Below are 7178 nucleotides of genomic sequence, written 5' to 3'. Positions count from 1 at the left end.
AGAGCGTAAGTGACAAGTATTGAAAACAATATGAAATTAAGAAATTCTCTTTTATCGTAAGCGACAAAAGTACTAGTTAAGCAAGTTTTTTGTTTATTATCTTGTTGATTATAAGTAAAGCCTAACGCATATTGCAATATATACAAAAATTGGAGTTCTATAAATTAACATTAAAAAATAATCCATAAAATACGTCTCCTGTAAATTTTACTTTTTGTCGCCTACGATGTTCGTCCATATCAGGCTCGATGTTTTGGCAGAAAAAGATTCCAAAGCGGTATCTATGTCAACATCTACAGAAAAAGGAGAAACGATTACGGTAATTGCTTGTTGTAATGCTGAAGGCAATTTTATACCTCCTGCGTGCATTATGAAAGGGCAAAGGAAGAAGCCTGAATTCGAAGACGGACTGCCTCCAGGTTCTGCGGTTTATATGTCACAAAAATCAGCTTATATAACCTCCGACATATTTCTTGAATGGATGAAATCACATTTTTTACCTCGAAAACCAGATGGCAAAGTGCTTCTTTTACTAGACGGTCATTCTACTCACTGTAATTCAGTTAAAATGCTGGAGTTTGCTAATGATAATGACATCATTTTACTCTCGATGCCATCACACACATCGCACTATCTTCAGCTACTGGATGTAGCCGTTTTTAAGTCTCTGAAGACTCACTTTTATGAGTCGTGTCGTTTATGGATGAAACAGCATCCCGGACGCCGTATAACAAGGCAACAATTTGGTTTCTTATAAGATCAAGCCTGGGGGAAATCAGCGACAAGTGGAAATGCGACTTCAGGATTCAAAGCAGCAGGAGTTTTTCCACTAAACACAAGTGCCATTCCGGAGTATGCGTTCAGTACGAACATTGAGCCACCTATTGATCGAAACATTGGACAAGCAACACCAAAAAGCATGGCGAAATCGGTTTCCGATTCAGGTACGTCCACTCAGACCGTGGACCTACCAACGCCGACAAGAGTACTGAACGAAGTATCTCCACTGCCTGTAAAACTAAACGAAGTCCGCAAACGAGCCAAACAAGTAAGAATTCTATTGACATCTGAAGAGCATATTGAAAAACGAAAAATAAAAGGAAAAAAAGGAGGAAAATTAAAAAAAAAAAAAAAAAACAGAAATTAAGACTGATACACCTAAGCAAAAAAAGACTGCTAAGAGACGTAAGGCGATTCATAAGTTGTCTGATAGCAGTTGCGAAGAAATTCCAATGTCTTTCAGTAACACGTCTGACAGAGAAACTGAAGACAACGAGAAAGATAACTGCAGAGGTTGTGGTGATAATTATTATAGGACACAACTAGTCGAGGACTGGATACAATGCCAAATTTGCATGTTCTGGGTGCATGAAAATTGCACCGAGTTCGAAGAAATGTGTTCCCACTGTGCAAATAAGAAGAAAAAGGAGTTAAAAGATCTTAAGGGTAAAGGAAAAGGCAAAAAAAGTATTGGCTATCTCCCCCCGACCACTACGGCCATCACCCCCGGATACCCCGGGAGAGATGGCCAGTCCTAGTTTTTTTTTAAATGTTTAAATTGATATTTGTCGATTGTTTTAACGTGATTTTTAATTAATGTTAGAGAAGATTTATAATAAAAGTTTAGTTTTTGATATAATTCAATATTTTATTGAACATAATTCCTTCACAACAAATCCTCAAAGTTAATAGGGCCATCTACCCCGGAATTACCCTACATATACGATTTAATCCTTCCTCTGTCTGATGACCTGTTAATAACTCGTCCATGAAAAAATCATGTTTAATTATCTCGCTAATATCTGGATCTTCACACTCATGTGCCAGTTGCAAAAGGCAACGAGTACTTAGGTATGGCGCCGAAGCGGTTCCATATATAATTGTATCTTATTTTAAATGTTTTACTGGTTCATGCTCGTTCTCTCTCCATAATATCATTTGCAAATGTCTTTGACTCTCAGAGATTAAAATTTGCCTATACATTTTTTCAATGTCTGACGTCATTACATAATTATGTTGTCTAAACCTGAGCAAAATACTAAATAAGTCGTCCTGGATTATAGGTCCTACCATTTGTATGTCATTTAACGAATATCCGGTGCTAGTTTTTTCTGAGGCATTAAATACAACCCGACGCTTGGTTGTCTCACTCTTCTCTCAAATAACCGGGTGATGCGGTAAATAACATGCGAACGGGGGTTTGTCACCTTCAGATAAGTGATTTAACTCCTCATAAATTCTACATACATGTCCTTTACGCGAGGCTGTTTCTTAAACCTTTTTTCCAAATTCATTAAACGCGATTTAGCTTTTTCAAAAGAATCTCCTACTACAGAAGGCGAAGTATGGAAAGTCATTTTTACACTAAATCTACCATTTTCTGTTCTATACATATTCTTTATAAAATGTTTTCCTCAAAATTCTTCTTCAGTACTACTCGGTATTTTATCTATACATATAACTTCCTCAACCTTCCAAAATTTCTCCAACTGTTCACTTACACTTCTCACTAAATTACATTTTGCTTCATATTTTGGTATACATAAAATATCCACGGGACCCGTAACAAGCCAACCTAACTTAGAACTCTGCAATGTGGGAAGACCTTTACCTAATTTTACTTTTTGACTGGTTACAAGTTCCCAAAACAAATCTGCTCCTATCCATATGTCTACCTCAGAGGGCTCATAAAATCTGCAATCTGCTAAATCCACTAATATTTCGCCTGGAATATTTAATTTATCTGCATTTACCCTTACACTTGGCATGTTGCCCAATAAGTAATTCTAGGTAAGATCATACAATTAACTTCTACAGAAAAATTATTATGCATTGAATTTATTACAAAGTTACTACTCTCTACTAATTGCAATTTAGCATTACCTATTCCATTAATATTAAAGTGATGATCAATTCGTTTGCAAGACAATCCTAGTTTCTTACAAAAACTTTCCGTTACTAATGATAATTGACTTCCAGAATCTAACAATACGCGTGCAACATAATATTCATTTTTACTTTTCTAAAAACTTTAACAAGCGCGGTCGACAAAAGAACGTATTGAGTAGCTACTGTTGACAAGGAAACCGGTTCCGCGCACGGCGGCACATACCGCGTAGGCACAGTGCAGTTCGAGGCGACCGCCAGTTCAGTAGGTGGCGGTTTGCATCCAGCGACTACTCCGACGAATGACGTCGAGTGTGACGTAAACGTAGTGACGTCTTGGGTTGAACTCACCTTCTTACATCATCAAATCTTCGGATTGAGGTCTTTTTCTATGCAATAATGCGTTATGTTTATATTTACAAATTTTACAACCAAATAATTTGCAGTTATAGGCCCGGTGGCCTGGTTTAAAAGAGTTGATACATAGTTTATACTTAGAAACCACATTGTTTCTTTCATCTAAACTCATAGAAATAAACCTTGTACATTCAAATAAATGATGATCTTGATTAAAAATAACACAGTTATTATTAAAATTACGGTTACTATGCATTTGCGCAGAAGCGACAAAACTAGCGGCCGTAGAAATTTAAAAAAACTCATCGACGGTAGGAACCTCTCCTTATAAACTTTTATGTTCCTCCCACCTTCCACTCGTTGCATGATCTGATTTATTCACTGCTAAATGGATAATAATGGTATCCCAATGATCTACGGGTTGGTCTAACGCCTTTAAACCTCTTAAATTCCTAGTTACATTATCAATCATAAGACGTAGTGATTTATCAGACTCCTTACTTATGCTTTCCATATTAAATAATGACTTCATGTGATTGCTTATAAGAAGGTAAGGGTAAGTCCCACGCTACACGATAGTTATCAGAACTAAATGTTAAAGATTTTATTATCAAAACGGAGCTACCCTCTAATGACGATCGCTAATAGTGGAACTTATTTATTGTTTCAATACATTTATTTTTATGAATTAATGCCTCGAACGTGTCTCTGCACTCTAACCAATGACTATAATTACCATCGAATGTTGTTAATATGGGTACTACTTGTGTTGCTCAGTAAAACTCCAGTTTGAGAATGCTATGACATTTATTTCGCAACCAGTATTTATACCAACATCCTAAGAGTCTCTAACATCCCATTGGCTGTCGATATGTCCACAACGTGTGCAGCCAATCGGGGTTCGGCACGCTTAATAAAAACTAGTTGCGGTGCATCGGCCGCTCAGTTAGTTGAAGGCGATCGACGCAGGAGTATGGCCGTTGATGACGCGTCGCCGAGAACTCGAGGTATAAATACGGCCGTTTGAGCCGGCAGCGTTCAGTGTCCGCGTCCGCGCGCCGCGCGGAGCGGTCGTTAGATCGGCGTTGTATGACGGACTCCCACAGAATCCCCCTTCAAGAAAACCGTACAAATTTTGTAGGTTTACTTTCACTTCTTCTTCTGTGGCTGCTGGCAGTACGTAGGCAGGCTTCAATCGATCCAATGATACCACCGCTTCTAGGTTGGGCAATCCAATCTTATAGAACTTGTCATGTTTCTCAACAACTTCGTACGGGCCTTCATACGGCGGTGATAATGATTTTTTTCCACCATCTACCCGCATAAATACATGAGTGCATGTTTCCAGTTGTTTCGGTATGAATGTCGTGCCTTGTTGTCGAGCGGGTGCACGAGCGCATGACTCATTAAGCGATGCCATTGATTCCGTTAAGTGACGTATCAATAACGGGTCTTCATTATCTATCTTCGCAGGTGTGAAAATATCTGCCGGTAATCTTAATGAGGTGCCATAAATCATCGTAGCGGGACTGTAGTTTGTTTCTTTATGGATCACCGTACGTAATCCCAATAATACGGTAGATAATTCTTGTACCCATTGTTGTGTATTTCCTCTGGCTATTAATGCTGTTTTGAGCGTACGGTGAAATCTTTCGACGAGCCCGTTTGATTGAGGATGGTAGGTTGTAGTGCGGATTCTTGATACACCGAGTTTATTCATTAATTTTTGAAATAATGATGACTCGAACTGTCGTCCTTGGTCCGTTGAAATACGCAGTGGGCAACCGAAGCGAGTAATCCATGTATCATATATGACTCGGGCGACGTTCTCCGCGGTTATGTCGCTGACTGGCACTGCTTCTGGCCATCTTGTGCATCGATCAATGATAGTGACCAAGTATCGCTATGCTTTTGATGGGGCGAGGGGTCCAACCATGTCGACATGTATATGTTCAAACCTCCTCGACTCGGGGAACTGTACAAGCGGTGTTTTCGTGTGCCGGTGAACTTTAGCACGTTGACATGTAATGCAGGATCGTGTCCATTCAGATACGTCTTTATTCATTGCAGGCCAAAAATACTTTTCAGTAATTATTTTTCTAGTTGTCCGAATACCGGGATGACTCATTTCATGGAGTGCTTTGAAGGCAATCTCACGAAAAGATTTCGGTAAATAAGGACGTGGTCTCTTTGTTGAATTTTCGCAGTAGATTTGTTTCTTTACGCCAGGCAGGGATATCTTGATGAAGTGAAGATTTTGTTGCTTCAACAAGGAAATTAAATCGTCGTCTTTTATTTGTTCGTCGGCCAGATTATTGAAATCGATAACGCAAGGACAGTCGATGGCAGTTTTGCGAGATAGTGCGTCGGCAACCACGTTGTCTTTTCCGTATATATACTCAATCTTGCTGCAGAATTGGCTTATAAAATAAAGTTGCCGTTCCCGTTTTGGTGTGTCGCTTGCGCTTGGTGATTTGGTCATGGCGTAGGTTAGGGGTTTATGGTCCGTGTACACCACAACATCGTTTCCTTCAATCAGTCTTCTAAAATGTATGACAGCCATATAGACAGCTAATAGTTCGCGATCGTATACGCTGTATCTTGATTGCGTGTCACTGAGCTTCTTCGAGAAAAAAGATAACGGCTTCCATGTGTGGTTTATTTTCTGTTGCAGGACCGCTCCAACACTCAAGTCCGAGGCGTCTGTCATGATGCATAATGGGGTACCTTGGACAGGATGACTTAATTGTGCTGTTTTCGATATGCTTTGAAGGCAGTTATTGAAAGCGTCTTCTAACGTCTGGTTCCAGGTGATAGGTGTCTTGTCATTCTTCTTTTTATTGTGAAGTAGTTTATTCAGTTCTATTTGTTTTTCGGCTTGCTTAGGTAAACAGTCGTGGTAAAAATTTACCATTCCGAGGAAACGTCGGAGATCTTGAACATTCGCTGGTTTCGGGTAGTTTAGGATTATTTCAATGCGCTCAGCAGTAGGCGTGATAACATCTTCTGTAACCTCGTAGCCCAGAAAGTTTAGCTTCTTCTGACCAAACATACACTTCTCTATTTTTATAATAACTATCGTGAGACTGATTCATTATTAAATGATGTAACGGTTTACTCACGCGTATTTATCGGGGTAGCCCGACTAGTTTCGGACCCAACCGGAGTCCTTAATCATGAGCAGACGCGGCGGGATCGCGAGTCGACTCGCTAAACTCGCTAGTTGAGTAAACCGTTACATCATTTAATAATACACTTCTCTAGGTTGAAATGGCATATTATGAAACTCAAATAGACCGAAAGGTGTCGTTATTGCCGACTTCTCTACGTCATTTGCAGAAATTGGAATCCAGAAGAAGGCTGTCTTCAGATCTATCTTCGAAAATAACTTCATGCCATGTAATTGGTATGAATTCCTGCAGCCTCGGTATTGGGTAGCGGTCTGGAAGTGTTACTGAATTTAGGCGACGGTAATCACCACATATGCGAAGGGTTCCATCCTTTTTTGTTACCACGTGCATGGGACTGGCCCACGGACTTTTTGATGGTTGACATATTCCCATTGACATCATTGCTTCAAACTCGGCTTTTGTTGCATTGTATTTTATCGGCGGTAGTGAGCGAGGTCTTGCGAAGAGTGGAGGGCCGGTGGTCTTAATATGGTGATTTACATTATGTGTACGGAACCGTACATTACTCAAACGAGTTACGCTCGTGCATTCTGCACACGCAGCTTTTATAATGTTGCAAATATGTAAAATCTATAATAATAAATTTAGTGTTAATCTAACATTCATCGTGGCCGGTTTTATTTCATTATCCTAATAGGATCGACCCATCATCATTATATCACTAAAGGTGTAGGGGATCATCCCTACATTTTTTTTTGGTCCTTCGAGCCGGATTGCGGGACCTCTTCGCGATACTTTGACCTA

At 39.7% G+C, this 7178-nt stretch overlaps 1 pseudogene; it reads left to right on the top strand.

Annotated features, from left to right (window-relative positions):
* Positions 1-224: 224 nt before the first annotated feature.
* Positions 225-1538, top strand: LOC113507361 (annotated as a pseudogene).
* Positions 1539-7178: the final 5640 nt, after the last annotated feature.

Source organism: Trichoplusia ni, unplaced genomic scaffold, assembly GCF_003590095.1.
Source record: "Trichoplusia ni isolate ovarian cell line Hi5 unplaced genomic scaffold, tn1 tig00001795, whole genome shotgun sequence".
NCBI classification, from domain to species: Eukaryota; Metazoa; Arthropoda; class Insecta; order Lepidoptera; family Noctuidae; genus Trichoplusia; species Trichoplusia ni.
Note: the sequence above shows the minus strand (reverse complement) of the source record. Positions and strands in the feature narration are given on the sequence as shown.